The sequence below is a fragment of the Dreissena polymorpha genome, chromosome 7 (assembly GCF_020536995.1).
Source record: "Dreissena polymorpha isolate Duluth1 chromosome 7, UMN_Dpol_1.0, whole genome shotgun sequence".
Lineage (NCBI taxonomy): Eukaryota > Metazoa > Mollusca > Bivalvia > Myida > Dreissenidae > Dreissena > Dreissena polymorpha.
In genome coordinates, this window is record NC_068361.1 from 110,436,060 (window position 1) to 110,457,078 (window position 21,019).

The 21,019-nt window shown below is 36.8% G+C and overlaps 1 protein-coding gene and 1 long non-coding RNA gene across 4 annotated transcripts in view; one reads left to right on the plus strand and one right to left on the minus strand.

Annotated features, from left to right (window-relative positions):
- Window positions 1–1,129: 1,129 nt before the first annotated feature.
- LOC127837358 (uncharacterized) lies at window positions 1,130–3,506 on the plus strand. The gene is made up of 4 exons (XR_008029251.1): window positions 1,130–1,635; window positions 1,754–1,925; window positions 2,226–2,525; window positions 2,906–3,506. It is a non-coding gene; the product is annotated as an uncharacterized LOC127837358 (long non-coding RNA).
- A 10,051-nt stretch (window positions 3,507–13,557) lies between these two features.
- LOC127837355 (uncharacterized) overlaps window positions 13,558–21,019 on the minus strand; it is a 28,266-nt gene continuing 20,804 nt past the window's right edge. For all 3 annotated transcript variants that reach the window (XM_052364316.1, XM_052364317.1, XM_052364315.1), the window contains one exon: window positions 13,558–13,829. The gene's annotated coding sequence lies outside the window, so the exon portion shown is untranslated. The remainder of the gene's footprint in view (window positions 13,830–21,019) is intronic.

Below are 21,019 nucleotides of genomic sequence, written 5' to 3' on the forward strand. Positions count from 1 at the left end.
CTTGGAATCATTTCAAAGTAATAATCAGAGTTTAAAATTATTATTTTGTGCTATTAAACATTTCATTATTTCTTTAATTATTTGCTAAATATTGCTTCATGTAATCGTTACATCGTCAAATTTGGGTCACACTGAGATACTTTTTATATGGGTAAAGTATCTCTAAATTCTTTGCGCGTCTTATAAATAAGACTAACAATCATCATGCAGAGATCTCCCTCTGGTTTAGTTCAAACCAGTATATTTTAGTTTGATTGCATAGGGCTTATTTGATAAAGCTGTAAATTTTGTTTCCTGTGCCTAGAACCAGTACTTTGTGTCTATAGGGAAGATCTAAAGAACGCTTCCACAGTGGGGATCGAACCCGTGACCTCCTGGTCGCTAGGCGGACACCATATCCTTTACGCCACGGCTACCTCAGGGTTTGGGGTAACGGTCAGTTTGTCAAGGTATTCCGAATCATAAGGCATTCTGAATCAACATTTTCATTTTAAAATCTTAACGTTTTGTATGCAATTCGAAAGGTTTTTGTTGTTTCTAAAAATTTAATCCCCCAGCCTGTAAAGAATGAAGAATCATTGTTTTTGATGAAAATGTTGATTCAGAATACCTTATGATACCTGTACCCTGAGGCGGGGGAAATAGGGCATCATTAAAAAAAAAATTGGACTTTAAACCAAACATGAGAAACAATATAATATGTTTTTTTAATCACTTGATTAAGCTATTACCGCCAAATTAAATACATAACAATTCTATTTAGTTTTAAACATTTTAAACTTGACGATTCTGGGTATAGGGCAATCAATTTGCTTGCGTGTCGGGTGAATTTTTATCTGAGGAAAAATTAATAATTTTTTGTTGAGGGAATGGGGCCTTATTTTGGCCAAGTCTTGAATCGTTATAAGACGGTATATAATATTATATTTACCTGTCAATAATATCTGCAAGGGGAGTTAGACAGTATAGATTGATATATACATGTACATGGTCACTGTTAATGTCACTCAAACAGATAAAGTAATCAGTATTGGTATTTAATGGTATGTTTTTTCATGAGAATAAACTTAAGGTTTATAGTGATTACTTTGTATAATAAAACAAAGCATGTGCAAATATTGCAATAGAATATTCATTTTTAACACCATTAAAAAAAAGTTAACAATATCTATACACATTCCTTGGTATTTTACCCTAGCATAACTGCTTCAATCACATAATCATTATTTCAATCAATTAACTGGTTCCGTTATCTCATCATCTCTTAATAAATCATATATATTGATAGCCACCTGCTTCGTACACATTTCAAACTAATATTTCAGACACCAAACGCAAAGCCTATCCCAAGGCAATGCCCCATTTGCGTGGTAAAGGGCAAGACGACTATGTACCTCTGGGTAACAGATCACGTTCGCTGGGTGCAAGCGCTGACGGCAGACCCCATGAAGCCGTTAATGTCAGAGGCACGTGCTAAGACCGGGCGGAAAGTGAAGAAGACAAAGCCGAGGAATTACTACTCTTGCTGGCTGTGCGACCGGTCGGTGATTGACCGGCTGCGTCATCTAGAACAGGAGCACAAAATGGAGGCTGGGACATTCAATTTCGTTTACACAAGAGGGCCGTTTCCGGAAGGTAAGTGTTAAATATTGTTTGTGTGTTTTTTGTATTTAATTTCTCATATTTCTATCAATGTCTAATACAAAACCATACCAAACGATTTGTAACTTTTACATTTAAACGTCATTTACAGGTCGTGAAAACTTCAGGAAAGGTGACCAGCAGACTCGCCACTCATGATTATTGGCATAGGAGGATGAGAAGGTTGAGGAGGAGGAGGAAGAAGACTTTTCGTTCCTAACGCGGAAATACTGCCTGAGCCTGGAACCCAATGCAAGGGTGATGCATGGTCGGAGAAGCTGCAAGTAACAATATGGATTGCTTATATAGTGTAAAGTCTCGAGTCTGTTTACAGGGAAGAACCAATACTTGGTGCATTAAGCCCTGTTTTCCCAGATTTTTTTTGATTATATACATTTCAATTGATAGTCATTAATATTGCAACATGTATATATATTAAAAACCGTGAGGAAATATATATAAGTACATTAAAATTTAAGATAAATATTATTTATTTATAATACTTTGGAATTACTGGTTGTGAGTTAAATTATATGCGATTTCACCATCTAGCATAGAATATCATCCAATAATACTTGTTGCAGCTTCAATCGTTGACTCATATGATGACTACATGTTCCTGCGGAGCAGGCCAGGTGGGTTGGCAAACGAGTCGAAAACACAAGAGGTCAACATGAAGATCAACCGGTTCCTGGCCCTGTCTGGCTACTTGGAAGGAGCGGTGTTGAGTGACGTGCTGTTGTGGAAGAGCCATATGGAGGTCCACGACAGTTCCTCAACACCACTAACCAGCTGAAGACGGTGCGGACTGCACTAACGGCAATCAAGAACTTCCTGAAGTGGTGCGAGGGAATGGTCTAGCGGACGCCCGCGCATTGAACAATGTAAGCGTAAACATAGGATTTGATTTATGTAAATTATTCATTCTTCTTGGACATCTACTTATTAATGTTTTGGCGTTGTCCGTCTTTCTGTCTGTTCTTCCGTCCGTCTTTCCGTCCGTCCAGCACTTTTGTGTCCAGAACCATATCTTGGAAGTGCTTTGGCCGATTTCATTGAAACTTGGTATGAGTATATATATGGATAAGAGGATGATGCACGCCAAATGGCATTGTACACAGTTTGTTAATAACGGAGTTTTGGCCCTTTGTATCTTAAAAAAAATGCTTTTTTGAGTGTCAAATATAACACTTTTGTGTCCAGAAGCATATTGGCGGGGGATATCAATTCAACAAATTTGCTTGTTTAGCTTTATTTTTTTCAGGCTGATCTCCTTCTCACAGGCTGCCTGACCTCAACCGCCTGGATATGAGCCGTCGCAAGGTTGTTCGGAGGGTAGAGGAGAGTGCGGCCATCCTGACGGACGCAAACCTGGAGCGCGACTTCACTGAGAGTGAGCATGTAGTGAAAACGATCAAGCTGTTCCAGGACACCCCGCTGGCACACCTGAAAGATATTCGGGGAATAATTATTAAACTGATAGCGCTCTATAACGCCTCCTGAACCGGCAAGTATACAAACCTGAGGGTATGTAATATAAATAAGCCTAGTATTGATTCGAAAAGATAACCCTAAATTACTTTTCAGACCAGAGTTGTTTTTCAGTAGCAATTGCATAGAATTGAATGAAACTTGAAGTTAATAGGCGTTAAAATTGGGTTTATTTAAGTATACAACAAAGCTGTTCGCCTGTTAATTGACCGACTTGTCTTATGTATAATATTTTTACCAGATTGTTACCTTGAAGACAGATAAACTATAATGCAAAAGTTCATTTTGACATTCCAAGTTCGGGAAAGGCCTTGAAGCCATTGTAAAATTAAACTGTTATGGCCCCTTAATTGATTGAAAATTTCAAATTTCTGTCTGCATATGTTGGTGTATGAATTTAGTGAAATTCATATATTAAATTTGTTATCATTTTTCAGTGGTTCTTGCTTAAGTGTCATCAGGATGATTTGGTCATTTCAGAGATGTACCCTTTATAGCTCAACTTGAGTTATTGTTGCTGGTCTTTGTCTGTTTTGCGATGTGTGTCTATATGTCAACATTTTTACTTAAACAATATCTCCTACTAAACCTTTGGGCAAAGCTTGATGAAACTGGCAGGAATATTCCTGGCATGAAACTCCTTCAATGTTGCTCCAAGAATTGTATTCCATGAAATCCTTGTTGCCGTGGCAACCAAAAGGAAAAACTTAAAAAATCTACTCTGAAACTGCAAGGCCTTGGGCTGAGATATTTAGCATGAAACATTGTGTGGTGGACCTTTACCCGTGGGCAAGTCGATTTTTTGTCGAGCCCACTTATGGAGAGCTTGACATATTTGTCACAGTTGGCGGTTTGGTGTATGTGGATCAGTCCGTCAGTATGAAAGTCCGGGTTAGGCTTGTCTGGAGCGTAAGTCTGTTATTGAATGGAGGAATTTCAAATAACTTACAATAAATGTTCACAATCATGACACGGCCGGTCACTGCTCAAGAAAACGTCAATATCTCAAAGGTCAAGGTCACACTTTGAGTTCAAATGTCAAAAATGGCCATAAATGACCTTGTCTGGGCCATTATTATGTTATTCATTGTCAGAATTAAATTCAATTGAAAATCATGTGTTCACCATAATTTGACGGTGTTGCATGGGAAGGAATAATGTCGAAATCTCGAAGGTCAAGGTCACACTTTAAGTTCAAAGGTAAAAATGGCCATAAATGAGCTTGTCCGGGCCATAAATGTGTCATTCATTGTAAGATTTTAAAATCATTAAGCACATTTGTTCACCATCACTCGACGGTGTGTCATAAGAAAGAATAACGTCAAAATCTCCAAACTCAAGATTACACTTAAGAGTTCAAAGGTTAATTGGTGGGACTTGTACCATGATTGTTCAAACTATGTTCCTGGGGTCAAAATTGCCCTACTGGGGAGGGAAATGTAATTTCCTTATTAGTATATTGTAAAAACTTCAAAAACAAAAATCTTCTCATAAACCACAAGGCCTAGAGCAAAGATATTTGGCATGAAACTTCATCTTGTGGACCTTCACCAAGATTGTTCAAGTATCATTGGATCATATTTGCCCCACCCTCGGATCAAATTTGTTTTCCTTATATAATATATATTATAATGAACACTTAAAAATATTCTTCTCAAAAACTGCAGTGCGAACATACATATTTTGCATAAAACATCATATGGTGAACTTCTATACAGATTTTTAAAATTATCGGCTGGGGGTACCAATGATAAATTCATTGAATTTACCTGCTAAGATTCATTTGCTTTGTGGATATGCAATAACTTGCAATGTTTTTAAAGTGATTGAATGGTTCAACATTAACATAAAATTAAAAAGAAAAAAACTATTTCATACATCATATTATGCTTATAAAAAGCCATAATTATAATGCTTTCATGGGAAAAATGAATGTTTGCTTAATTTTCAAAAATATTAATAAATCTTTCATGTTAAGGATTCCTCGTAAAGGTTTTACGTGTGCACAGAATGTTATGGTAATCTCCAAAGCATTCCCATTACAAAATACATCAGATGTCTATGGATAAGTTATTTTTATGCCCCCTTTCGAAGAAAAGGGGGTATATAGTTTTCGCACTGTCCGTCTGTCTGTCAGTCTGTCACACTTTTCGTGTCCGCTTTCTAATTCAAATAATTTTCATTCGATCTTTACCAAACTTGGTCAGAAGTTGTGTCTAGACAATGTCTAGGTCAAGTTCGAATATGGGTCATGCCGGGTCAAAAACTAGGTCACGGGGTCACTTAGTGCATTTCAAGGATTTAGCATGGTGTCTGCTCTCTAATTGAAGTAGTTTGCATCAACATTCATGCGCCTGTCAAGTATCAGGCATTCAGCGTGAGAGTCGCGCATTTACGCAGCAAAACACCCTCTCACACATCCAAATCTCATGCTCTCCTTTTTTTATACGCCCGTTTTTAAAAACGGGACGTATTATAGTTTCACCCTTGGCGGGCGGCGTCCACAGCAGTGTCCGCTCTCTAATTCAAATAGTTTTCATCCGATCTTCACCAAACTTGGTCAGAAGTTGTGTCTAGACAATATCTAGGTCAAGTTCGAATATGGGTCATGCCGGGTCAAAAACTAGGTCACGAGGTCACTTAGTGCATTTCAAGGATTTAGTTCTTTTTGTCTTCACATTGGGTTTAATGTTTGTTTATGACAGGACAAAAAATCTGATACTCCACTGGTCAAGGTTGCAAGGAATTGGATATAATGTCAATGTTTTTTCTTTTTTTTTGAAATATCATCTATTAAATGACCACACACCCACATTATACCTCCTATCCATGATGGCTTACGTTATACTGTCAAGCACTCGAATAGTCGAGCGCGCTGTCTTCTGACAGCTCTTGTTGCCTTAAATTTTCATTGTTGTTTGAAATTACATTAATAATGGTCAATTTTTTTCACTGCTCTTTGTTATTATTTGTTTTTGGTTTACAACTTTTTCTGCAATCAATTTAAGGGGGCATGTCAATGGTATTTCTCTATGCAATGGCAAATATTCAACATTCCACATGTCCGATTTTTATGAAAAATAAAAGTACATGTATAAGGAACATTGATGAAATCGTTTAAAAAGATTAGTGAAGGGCCTAAAAAATATTATTACATAATGGTCTTAGTGCTTATGGGGATCGAAATCTTGCCCACAACATTCACAATCTTAATGAATATTTTCTGCACAAAACTACTGTTCCATTATTCATTATGGTCAATGAGCATGCGCATAGCTTGATATGTTAATACTACTACGATTTTCTGTGCCCACAAAAAGTGTCGTGGGGATAACTTTTTTTAGCTTGATTATATATATATATAAGTGGAGCTATCCTATTCACCCTGGCGTCGGCGTTACAGTGAGCGTTGGAATGTTAAAGTTTGCGTACCACCTCACATATTTCCTATGTCCTTTGACATATTGCTTTTATATTTTGCATACTTTTTTACCATAATGACACCAATCTATAAAAACAAGAGCAGACAACTGAATCAAGCATTTTGTAAGAATTATGGCCCTTTTTTCACTTAGAATATGAATATTATTGATAAATCTATGTTAAAGTTTGCGTACAACCTCAAATATTTTCTATGTCCTTTGACATATTGCTTTCAAATTTTGCGTACTTCTTTACCAACATGATCCCAATCTATTAACAAGATCAGACAACTGTTTCAAGCATTGTGACAGAATTATGGCCCCTTTTATACGTAGATAATTGAGCATTTGGTTAAGTTTTGTGTTTCGGTCCATTTGACTTGTAAAGTATCATAGCTATTGCTTATTGCTTTCAGACTTGGAGATCTCGCTAACTATCATTAGGGGACTGTACAGGGCAAGTTGCATAACTCTGGTTGGCCTTTTAACGGAATAATGGAATAAATTTCGGCGGAGCATATAGTTGCCAGTTTGTCTTTCCTTACTTACTTACTTCCTTACTTCTGTCACACTTTTGCTACCGTTTCTCATAGCGCCTTCAATACTTAACCAATCGCTTTCATATTTGGCATGTAGGTACCTTGCATGGACCTCTACCTTTTGATGAGGTTTGAGGTCACTGGGGTCAAGGTCACCGATGCTAATAATAGACTTTCTTCCGTCAAACTTTTGCTACTGTTTCTCATAGCGCCTTCAATACTTTACCAATCGCTTTCCTACTTGGCATGTAGGTACCTTGCATGGACCTCTACCTTTTGATGAGGTTTGAGGTCACTGGGGTCAAGGTCAAGGTCACCGAGGCTAATAATAGACTTCCTTTCGTCACACTTTTGCTACCGTTTCTCTTAGCGCCTTCAATACTTTACCGATCTCTTTCATATTAGGCATGTAGGTACCTTGCATGGACCTCTACCTTTTGATGAGGTTTGAGGTCACTGGGTCAAGGTCACTGAGGCTAATAATAGATTTTTTAGGTGTTTATTAACACATACATTGACAAAGCGCATCATCGGGGAGCATCCATCAGTTTCACTGATATTCTTGTTTGTCTTAGTAACTTTGAATATTTTGTTAAATTTTGTGTTTAGATCCACTTTACTTCTAAAGTATCAAGGCTATTGCTTTCAAACTTCAAATACTTTCTTACTATCATGATGGTACTGTACCTGGCAAGTTGAATTTGACCTTGACTTTTGAATGACCTTTACTCCCCCCCCCTCAAACATTTTTTTTTCTTTTTTTTGAAATATCATCTATTAAATGACCACACACACACACATTATACTCCCTCTCCGTGATGGCTTACGTTATACTGTCAAGCACTCGAAAAGTCGAGTGCTCTGTCCTCTGACAGCTCTTGTTAATTAGTAATGTACATATTTACAATATATATAGCAAGGTCTGTGCTTTAAGAAACATTCAAATAAGTTCTTATTAACGCATACATTTATTTCAGAGAAAAAAATTCTGTTTTAGCTGTCGATATGCCCTTTAACAAATCTTATTTGATTCAAGAATCAAATTTTTAATGTGAGCCTTGTTAATTTATTTTTGTACAGAAAATGCAAATAATTTGTTTTTCACCATAACTTAACAGAGTATCCATTGCCTTTTTTTCAGTGTTCCAGACGGCTGGTGATGCATTTCAAGAAAAGCCATCAGAATCTTGCAATGATCTGTATACTTAATAAATGACAAAACAACAACACTGTATTGTTATTATTATTTAATACATAACTTCCATATTTGCCAAAAAGGTATATGATGGAAGTTCAACGTTGTTATTGATGTGATTTGATTGCCTTGCTTTTTATGTCCCCCACTATAGTAGTGGGGGACATATTGTTTTTGCCCTGTCTGTTGGTTGGTCTGTTGGTTGGTTGGTTTGCGCCAACTTTAACATTTTGCAATAACTTTTGCTATATTGAATATAGCAACTTGATATTTGGCATGCATGTGTATCTCATGGAGCTGCACATTTTGAGTGATGAAGGGTCAAGGTCATCCTTCAAGGTCAAACGTCATATAGGGGGACATTGTGTTTCACAAACGCATCTTGTTATTTCAATGTCCCCCTCCACTATAGGGGGGGGACATATTGTTTTTGCACTGTTGGTTGGTTGGTTGGTTGGTTGGTTGGTTGGTTGGTTGGTTGGTTTGTTTGCTCCAACTTTAATATTTTGCCATAACTTTTGCAATATTGAAGATAGCAACTTCATATTTGGCATGCATGTGTTTCTCATGGAGCTGCACATTTTGAGTGGTGAAAGGTCAAGGTCAAATATATAGCTTCAAAGCGGCGCAGAAGGGGACATACTGATAGTGTTTCTGACAAACACATATCTTGTTGTTTCATGAATTTCACACTAAAGTGTTAAGAAATACGACGTTTACATCAAAATGACTCTTTATGAATCATCAAAACTATGTATTTTATGAAACAAGAAATTAAACGAATAGGGATTTTTGTAAATCTGAATGTTGAAGGAAGTACTGGCGTCAACATTGATCCTCATGAACCTAAAATTATTCCAATCAGATAGTTGTCTAAATGAATTTTGCTCTGTGTAAGACTAGGACTTTAGAAAGGCAATGGAAAAGCGTTTGACCTATTAGGTATTCTTATCGTAAAACAATCGCATTCAATATACGGAGAACTAGACAGAGAACACTTCATTATTTTAACATAATTTGATACCTACAGAATTTTTTTTTGCTTGTAAAATATAAGTACGAGTCTATTATTTCAACTTGAAATGTAGGTGAAAATGTGCTCTGGTCTTAAATTACTTCAAATCAGGGATACATAATAAGATTATTTAATTTATAGTACACTTTTGTACGAATATTAAGAAGAGCTGTGGTTTTAAAGTACTCGTACACGCCTGTAGATATAGAGTTTAAGGATGTGTCTGTATGCATACAGTCATTGCTTGGCAGCATGAAGTATCAATGCAAAAATAGCGTCATTAACCGTTTCTGACGAACTTCCTACATACCCAAACGCTTGACACCGTATAGAAAACTAAGTTTTCGTAGCTGATGATACATCCACAAGAAAATTGAAATGCAAATGGTACTACACAGTCTAACGTATACCAATGGAAAGATCTAGGATCCCAAAAGGTGCCTGGTGCTGCTAAAGAAATGAGCAGTGTGGAAATTCGGAACAGACGATGACATTTTCTGATTATGTGTTATATCAAGGGTATTTGTAAGTATAATGTATTTAATTACAGGTGTAAGCACATGTGCTTCGTGAGTGTTGTTATCGAATACTTGACAAAGTTAATTAAAGTTTGGAGGATATTTATCATTTCAATGTTGATGCCCTAAAGGGACAGGAGCGATGAACCAAAAAAAGGAGCTGGGTGAAGCTACCTCCTATTTTGCTCTACGTTTTCCCTAGGTATACCAAGTTTGTTTGAGCCTATACATTGTGAAATATGTTTTGTTATTATGAAACCGGTTAACGTCAAATAGACGCGATTTATATGGGAAATGATTTTAGAAAGAAACGAATTGAGCAAATTACAAGGCCCGGTCGGACCGACTAACGAAATTGCAACGGAGAAAAAACGCACAAAAATGCAGATTTTGGTTATCCTGTGATTGAATTTACCTGCTCTGCCACTCAAGACTCTCGCAAACGGTGTGTGAAGCGTAGGAAACACACAATGACCGCACAAGTACCGGTGCTATAACGGGAAAAAACGAACGTTTAACGGATATGTACCTGATAATTAACGGTCGGCTAACGGATATGACTGTGCGAGTAAAGGACTTCTACCGGATAAAACGGCAGAGAAATGCATTAGTACCGGACAAAACGTTCGCCCAACGTGAGAGAAATGGAAAAGTACCGAACACCAACGTACAACGTACAACGATGAAAGAGTAGGGCACATCCTCAGAATCATGTGGCAAAACTTCAGGTTCTGGCAGGTTAAGGTCTCCGTTCTCAGCTGCTGCCTTCAGGTCAGACTCGTTCCACAACTGTGCATCGGATGCAGCAACACGGCCTCCAATGTCAGCCCAGACGAACTTGTAGTCAAAATCCTACAGGGCTAGCAGGACAACGGTTAAGTATTTCTTGTAGTTAAAATACGTAGACCCGTATCTTGGTGTACATTTGCAGGCAATATGTTCGCCATCAATAGCACCAATAGTATGGGGGATATTCCAGCTGTCCCTGAAGCCGTCCGCTATTCGCGTGCAATCGGCAGCTGTTGTTGGCAACGGCATCACCTCGTCAGCATACTCATCTATGACTGCTCTACAGACCTGACGCGTAAAAGATAACAGTATAATAAGCTAGCGTGGATTATAAGTGTATGACACATGTCGTAGATAATCCATGACTTTTAGCGAGTGGATGATAAGGTAAAAACATACTACTTCATAAAATGTGCTTATAACTGTGCATTTCAAGATATGCGCACAAGACAGTACTAATGACAATATACAATTTAGAAGGTTAGTGTTGTAGTGCGCGCACTCATCTATTTGCCTTTTATCCTATACCAATAACTTAACACAATGCAATTCATATAAACTGATGCTAGACGTAGACATTCAAATATATAAATATGTTTAAATGACTAACAGAAGCCTTTTTTTATTTATTTTAACACTATAGTAAATTAAGCGGTACTTATTTGTAGCACGAGAAGAGAAATAGTGTTGTGGGGTACCCTCCAGCCGAATCGCATATCACGGTACTTTGAACCAGACACAAGATGCCGCAGCGCAATTGATAGCTTCATCCCTGGTTCAATATGAAGTCTGTAGTTGTTGCGCTGTTACGTTATCCTTTGGCCCACTCGTGCGAGAATCTCATCAAACATCTCGGTTGGCACTCTCATGAAGTTGACAAATGCGAAATGGATCTCTTGAACAATGCTATACAAACTACCGGTACATGTACCGCTTGTAATTGATATATCACGTGTGTTATGTATCTTGAACACGGGTATACAAACTACTGGTGCACGTGGCGCTTGTCATTAATATCACGCAGGCGACGTGGATCTCTTGAGCATGCGTATGTCAACTAACGGTACACTTGACGCTTGCCATGAACATCACGCAGGCGACATGGATCACTTGATAATGCGTATGTCAACTACCCCTACACATGAAGATTGCCATTAATATCACGCAGGCGACATCGATCTCATTAACATGCGTATGTCAACTAACGGTACACGTGACGCTTTATATTAATATCACGTATGTGACATGGATGTCTTGAACAAGGGTACGACAACTAAAGGTATACGTGACGCTTGATATTACTATCACACAGGCGACATGGATCTCTTGAACAAGGTAACACCAACTACCGGTACACGTGACGCTTGATATATCGCGTATGTGACATGGATCTCTTGAACAAAGGTACGCCAACTAAAGGTACACGTGGCGCTTGATATTACTATCACACAGGCGACATCTATCTCTTGAACAAGGCTATATATGTACCGCTTGTAATTGATATAACACGTGTGTTATGTTTCTTGAACACGGGTATACAAACTACTGGTACACGTGGCGCTTGTCATCAATATCACGCAGGCGATATGGATCTCTTGGGCATGCGTATGTCAACTAACGGTACACGTGACGCTTGCCATTAATATCACGCATGCGACATGTATCTCTTGAGCATGCGTATGTCAACTAACGGTACACGTGACGCTTGCCATGAACATCACGCAGGCGACATGGATCTCTTGGGCATGCGTATGTCAACTAACGGTACACTTGACGCTTGTCACGAACATCACGCAGGCGACAATTGAGCATGCGTATGTCAACTAACGGTACACGTAACGCTTGCCATGAACATCACTCAGGCGACATGGATCTCTTGGGCATGCGTATGTCAACCGCCGTTACAAGTGACGCTCGTCATTAATATCAAAGTACTAGTACATGTACCGCTTGTAATTGATATCACACTTGCGTTATGTATCTTGAACATGGGTATACAAACTACTGGTATACGTGGCGCTTGTTATGTCACGCATGCGACATGGATCTCTTGAATATGCGTATATAAACCACCGGTACACGTGACGCTTGAATGATATCACGCATGCGATTGTTCACTTAAACATGACTATGCCAACTAAGGTACAATTGTCTCTTGTAATAGATATTACTTGAACATGGGTATGCTAACTATCGATATACGTGCCGCTTGTACTTGATATGGCACATGAATTTATGTAACATATGTATGCAACTACCGGTAAATGTACCGCTTGTAATCGTGTCACCAGTTATAACAATGTTAAACCGTATAGTAAATTTCTTTGTCATTTTTAAAACCTAGATATGCCCGATACACCAGTCACTCGTGTCAACCTGTACACTTGAAGGAAAGTTGTAATTTGTATTGATATGGCTCCTTTGAGGTAAGAATAATAACACATTGTATGCATAATAGTTATATTGATCAAAAAGTGAAACAACACGATACAACCATACATCACATTACAAAAACTGTATACAAATACGAATATTTATTTGCAGTCAGGCCACAGGGCCATAATACATACAGTTTAATTTCATAATTATATAAAATAACCTGAATAGTTAAAGAATGCAAAGTCATATGATGCAACACACGCATGCACTTTCGTAGAACAAATGCTGCTATACATTATAATACCACCAAAACAAGGATTACCTTATAATTAAATACCTATAACATGTAAGCATGCAAAATAGTAACATACTTATAAAGTAACCTAAGAATCAGTATTTTTTATCAGATATAAATAAACAATGCAATACAAGCATGCAGTATTAAAATGACAGCTAATTTGCATGATAATTACGTAGTTGTTATATATTAGCATTCACATACACACATTTTGCAATCAAAAATATGTGCTTGTAATTTTCATCGGCCATTAACATATTGAACAAACCAAACAGTTTCCATTTCATTCAACCACTGCGGAATAAACAAACCATATCTGTGTTATACAATGGGCACTGCATAAACACAGGGTACTCATCTTCTACATTATAAACATGTCGCATAAGACAAAATTTACAGTATCTATGATCACGTATATAACATACAACAAGAATATCAGTGAAACTGATGGATGCTCCCCGATGATGCGCTATGTCAATCTATGTGTTAATAACCACCTAAAAAAATCTATTATTAGCCTCGGTGACATTGACCCCAGTGACCTCAAACCTCATCAAAAGGTAGAGGTCCATGTAAGGTATCTACATGCCAAATATGAAAGAGATCGGTAAAGTATTGAAGGTGCTATGAGAAACTGTAACAAAAGTGTGACGGAAAAAATCTATTATTAGCCTTGGTGACCTTGACCCCAGTGACCTCATCAAAAGGTAAAGGTCCATGCAAGGTACCTACATGCCAAATATGAAAGAGATCGGTAAAATATTGAAGGTGCTATGGGAAACTAGTAAGGAAGAACAAACTGGCAGCTATATGCTCCGCCGAAATTTTATTTCGGGGAGCATAACAATTAGGAAAAATATGAAAAACAACGAATTTCAAGAATAAATGCTACGACAGAATCAGGAACACTGATAATAAAATGGCTTTTATAAGGTGCATGAAGACAGCGAAATGAATACTGCAAATCATACAAGTCACAGAACATATCATTGACAATTTTTCATAAATGATTCAACTATAAAGGTGCCATGATGACACTATATCGCTCATCTGACTGTTGCTTTTGTCTATAAACTTGAACTCTCTTCCTGGCCCTTTAAAAGAAGTGTTCACTATGAGCAAATAAGGACAAATTTGCCTGTGAGTTGGGTATAGCATCTTTTGAAATTTACGGAGGAGGTCAACCAGACGATGTTTTATGCCAAATATATAGCTTTCCTTTTGGTTGCCATCTCAACCAGATTTATGCATGGAATGCATTTTATTTAACAACTTTGATAGAGGTTCATGCAAGAAAACTCGTGCCATGTTTCATTAAGGTTGGCACAGAGGTTAGATGTTGTTTAAGTAAAAAATGTTGACCCATGACGGACCAAGACCATTCACAATAGCTCACCCTGAGCACTTTATGCTCAGTTGAGATATAAACACAAAACAATTATTGCATAATAATACATAGTATGTGTTTACTCGCTCAGTCTTTAAATAGAAAAAAAGCATCAAAAGATGCAATAGTAAGTATTAAAAGTTGAGATGAACTTAAAATTATAGATCATTTAAGTATCACATTAAACTAACCCAGCTAAAGCAATTCTTATCTTTTTTTCATATGATAACTTTTTCTTCTTATTCCATTCATTTAAAAAGAATTGTAGGTAAAAGCAAAAGTGTGACTGTGACATCTGACGGGCCGACCTTTTAATGCGCTGTATAAAGCTGTTGAATTGTTCACATATTTCAGAATTTACAGATTCAAAGCCTTGAAGTCTGCTAGCTGTAAAAGCACTAGAACATTTGTGGGAGTAGCCATGGAAAATGTCATGAAAAAAACGTACATTTTTATAGTATCCACTTTCTCTGTTTAAATATTCTTGTAAATTACATGCAAAGTCATAAAACACGTCTTGTGGAGGGGTTTCTAAATAGCTATAGAGCGATCTTCCTTCTGCCCAAGTCATGTGAAAACCATAGCAATGACCATGGTCTGCACAGAACCAAAGAAATAATGTTAATGTTCCTCGAGCAGAAGTTTGAACTTTAGAATAAAGCTTTTGACATTTTTCAAATTCTAAAGTCGTATCGTCATGGTCTATATTTCTTTTAACAAAGCTATCATTGTCAATGGATAACTTTCTTACACTTCTTAACTTTAACCCAGATTCATTAAAATCATAGGCCCTTCCAAACTTTTCAGGATTGTATGTGCCCAGTTGAGGTACAGGTGGTTCTGGTTCAGTAACTTGCAATGACATTGATTCATTAATTAGATATTGCAAAAATAATCCAATGTCATCAGGCAATATTTCATTGTTACTTATTAAAGACTCGCAAATTAAATCTCTTAGTTCAGGTGCAAACGAACGAGTTTCAATAACAATACTATTAAATCGATCATTTTCAATATTGGGGGTATTTAATAATAGTTGAATTTTGTAACAATATGCAGGGGGTACCAGGCTTGTAATGGACGCTGTTGTGGCTAGCATTTTTAAAACATTTGAATATGCAACTCGTTCATTATCACTCATTTGATAAAATCTTTCGAAGGAACCCAAAACTTCAGAGGGCAGTGCTTGTTTTAACAACTCGATACGGTCCAATAAATCCCTCTCTGGAATAATTTCATTCTCTTTAATTTCATTCAGTTCTTTCCGAGCAATGTAATCTAAAGTAGTTCGAAGTTTATCATTTCTTGTTTGTCTATTCCATTCAAATTTTTCAAAAAACATCTATCCATTCTACGATGCAGCGTATTATTAATGCCCAACCCGGTTTGTTTCTGTAATTTCCTCATAATTTGAATTCCGAAATCCAACCCCTACTTTTGTACCATCACAGCACAATCTCTTAGGACCATAACCACATACACCACAGGGTATACGGAAATCTATGTTCATGTTTGAAGCCCAACTGAACCAAAAATTTTAAAAAACTGTTTGATCCATAAACCTAGCCTCATTTTTAAACTGGCAGTAAGAGGAAAAAGTGCAACTAGAATTCATAACCATAGATACAAATTCCCACCCTATTTCATCTCCTGCTGCTGTATCCCTACTTAATACATGTATACAATCTAAGTCCCCTTCATCCCAAAGAATTCTGCATGGCTTACTAATTGAATTATAGCATTCACGTATATGAATGTCACATTTTACAGGTGCAAAATTTGTGTAAATAGTTAATGTCCTTTGTCTTTCGTGTATGGTCAGTTCATTTTCACTGTAATTATCGTCATCTTCGCGCTTGAGCCAACCGCTTCCACAGGGACAGGTATTGTCTGGAATATCTGGAAATAATACAGGTCCTTTTAGGCAGCCATCTGAACATCTAACAAGATTAGAATCATTCCACTGATCACGTTTTATGATATTTTTCCTTAACTCATTAGTGTCTTTAAGTCTGGTAGAATGTTTACTTCTACACTTAAAATTCCAAAGTCCAGATTCCTCATTGAAGTTATTGTATGCAGCAGTACTTAATGTAACCGAAACAGGCATTTCATCATCAATATTGTCATCAAATAACTGCTGTTCTTCATCATCATTGTTATCATTAGTTGTATGAATTAAATCTTCCCACATGTGAGTATATGATTTAAATAAGTTTAAGTGCCTACAAACCTTCGAATTTAGTAAAGTACTTATATTTCTCTTAATATAACTCTTTTGAGAACGGCATCTACCAGCAGTGCATGACACAGTGCATTTACCAAGCCTTTTGTTCATGCTAAAATGAACAAAAGCTGGATACTCGTCACCTTCTATAAGAACAGAATATTTTCTAATTTCTGGTTTTCTAGATATTTCAACTATTTCTGATTGTTAAAACACAAAGCCTTTTGAACAAAGTGTTGGATTCTTGACAATGATTCTGGACACTGTACATGGTCCGGTGCTAAACAAGGTAATACATGCAATTTAACAAACTTACAATGCATGCAAGTTACACAGTTATCTCCTGAAGAGTCTAAAATTATAAATTCTTCGTTCCTAATATTAAATTCCTTCACATTAAGCAGAGTTTTGTATATTTTACATGTGCAGTCAAGATAGTCACCAGTTTCTTGACAAAACCTAGTAGTGAAAATAAAATCATTTGCTTTAAATGAACCATCCATTTCACAGTAATCATTAAGGCAACAAACTAGATTGCCACTGTCATCATGCATTTGTATAACTAAAGTGCCATGGTCTAGAAGGGAACAACAGTAGTTTTTAAATATTGACAGGTTTCCGAAATGCTCAGAAATATCCGTTTCAGTGTCTTTATTAGAAATGCCAACTCTTTTCTCTAATTCTGATCTACAAATATTTATTGGCTTTAAATGCTTTATGGTCTTTCTTTTTTTCAAAACTGGTTCTGACGTATTATATTTTTTCATTCAAAATCATAGAGTATATTTACATAACATAAAGCTATACAACAATATGTGTTCCATTTAAAAACCTGATTGTAAAGTGTGTCAGGCCTATCAACTTTCCAGGATGAATGCTTCCTTATAAAATAGTCGAGCAGGGCATCTTCAGATGAACAGCACACCCTGCAGTTTGGGCAATTGTAGCAAGGGACCTTGGGCTGAGATATTTAGCATGAAACATTGTGTGGTGGACCTTTACCCGTGGGCAAGTCGATTTTTTGTCGAGCCCACTTATGGAGAGCTTGACATATTTGTCACAGTTGGCGGTTTGGTGTATGTGGATCAGTCCGTCAGTATGAAAGTCCGGGTTAGGCTTGTCTGGAGCGTAAGTCTGTTATTGAATGGAGGAATTTCAAATAACTTACAATAAATGTTCACAATCATGACACGGCCGGTCACTGCTCAAGAAAACGTCAATATCTCAAAGGTCAAGGTCACACTTTGAGTTCAAATGTCAAAAATGGCCATAAATGACCTTGTCTGGGCCATTATTATGTCATTCATTGTCAGAATTAAATTCAATTGAAAATCATGTGTTCACCATAATTTGACGGTGTTGCATGGGAAGGAATAATGTCGAAATCTCGAAGGTCAAGGTCACACTTTAAGTTCAAAGGTAAAAATGGCCATAAATGAGCTTGTCCGGGCCATAAATGTGTCATTCATTGTAAGATTTTAAAATCATTAAGCACATTTGTTCACCATCACTCGACGGTGTGTCATAAGAAAGAATAACGTCAAAATCTCCAAACTCAAGATTACACTTAAGAGTTCAAAGGTTAATTGGTGGGACTTGTACCATGATTGTTCAAACTATGTTCCTGGGGTCAAAATTGCCCTACTGGGGAGGGAAATGTAATTTCCTTATTAGTATATTGTAAAAACTTCAAAAACAAAAATCTTCTCATAAACCACAAGGCCTAGAGCAAAGATATTTGGCATGAAACTTCATCTTGTGGACCTTCACCAAGATTGTTCAAGTATCATTGGATCATATTTGCCCCACCCTCGGATCAAATTTGTTTTCCTTATATAATATATATTATAATGAACACTTAAAAATATTCTTCTCAAAAACTGCAGTGCGAACATACATATTTTGCATAAAACATCATATGGTGAACTTCTATACAGATTTTTAAAATTATCGGCTGGGGGTACCAATGATAAATTCATTGAATTTACCTGCTAAGATTCATTTGCTTTTGTGGATATGCAATAACTTGCAATGTTTTTAAAGTGATTGAATGGTTCAACATTAACATAAAATTAAAAAGAAAAAAACTATTTCATACATCATATTATGCTTATAAAAAGCCATAATTATAATGCTTTCATGGGAAAAATGAATGTTTGCTTAATTTTCAAAAATATTAATAAATCTTTCATGTTAAGGATTCCTCGTAAAGGTTTTACGTGTGCACAGAATGTTATGGTAATCTCCAAAGCATTCCCATTACAAAATACATCAGATGTCTATGGATAAGTTATTTTTATGCCCCCTTTCGAAGAAAAGGGGGTATATAGTTTTCGCACTGTCCGTCTGTCTGTCAGTCTGTCACACTTTTCGTGTCCGCTTTCTAATTCAAATAATTTTCATTCGATCTTTACCAAACTTGGTCAGAAGTTGTGTCTAGACAATGTCTAGGTCAAGTTCGAATATGGGTCATGCCGGGTCAAAAACTAGGTCACGGGGTCACTTAGTGCATTTCAAGGATTTAGCATGGTGTCTGCTCTCTAATTGAAGTAGTTTGCATCAACATTCATGCGCCTGTCAAGTATCAGGCATTCAGCGTGAGAGTCGCGCATTTACGCAGCAAAACACCCTCTCACACATCCAAATCTCATGCTCTCCTTTTTTTATACGCCCGTTTTAAAAACGGGACGTATTATAGTTTCACCCTTGGCGGGCGGCGTCCACAGCAGTGTCCGCTCTCTAATTCAAATAGTTTTCATCCGATCTTCACCAAACTTGGTCAGAAGTTGTGTCTAGACAATATCTAGGTCAAGTTCGAATATGGGTCATGCCGGGTCAAAAAATAGGTCACGAGGTCACTTAGTGCATTTCAAGGATTTAGTTCTTTTTGTCTTCACATTGGGTTTAATGTTTGTTTATGACAGGACAAAAAATCTGATACTCCACTGGTCAAGGTTGCAAGGAATTGGATATAATGTCAATGTTTTTTCTTTTTTTTTGAAATATCATCTATTAAATGACCACACACCCACATTATACCTCCTATCCATGATGGCTTACGTTATACTGTCAAGCACTCGAATAGTCGAGCGCGCTGTCTTCTGACAGCTCTTGTTGCCTTAAATTTTCATTGTTGTTTGAAATTACATTAATAATGGTCATTTTTTTTCACTGCTCTTTGTTATTATTTGTTTTTGGTTTACAACTTTTTCTGCAATCAATTTAAGGGGACATGTCAATGGTATTTCTCTATGCAATGGCAAATATTCAACATTCCACATGTCCGATTTTTATGAAAAATAAAAGTACATGTATAAGGAACATTGATGAAATCGTTTAAAAAGATTAGTGAAGGGCCTAAAAAATATTATTACATAATGGTCTTAGTGCTTATGGGGATCGAAATCTTGCCCACAACATTCACAATCTTAATGAATATTTTCTGCACAAAACTACTGTTCCATTATTCATTATGGTCAATGAGCATGCGCATAGCTTGATATGTTAATACTACTACGATTTTCTGTGCCCACAAAAAGTGTCGTGGGGATAACTTTTTTTAGCTTGACTATATATATATATAAGTGGAGCTATCCTATTCACCCTGGCGTCGGCGTTACAGTGAGCGTTGGAATGTTAAAGTTTGCGTACCACCTCACATATTTCCTATGTCCTTTGACATATTGCTTTTATATTTTGCATACTTTTTTACCATAATGACACCAATCTATAAAAACAAGAGCAGACAACTGAATCAAGCATTTTGTAAGAATTATGGCCCTTTTTTCACTTAGAATATGAATATTATTGATAAATCTATGTTAAAGTTTGCGTACAACCTCAAATATTTTCTATGTCCTTTGACACATTGCTTTCAAATTTTGCGTACTTCTTTACCAACATGATCCCAATCTATTAACAAGATCAGACAACTGTATCAAGCATTGTGACAGAATTATGGCCCCTTTTATACGTAGATAATTGAGCATTTGGTTAAGTTTTGTGTTTCGGTCCATTTGACTTGTAAAGTATCATAGCTATTGCTTTTTGCTTTCAGACTTGGAGATCTCGCTAACTATCATTAGGGGACTGTACAGGGCAAGTTGCATAACTCTGGT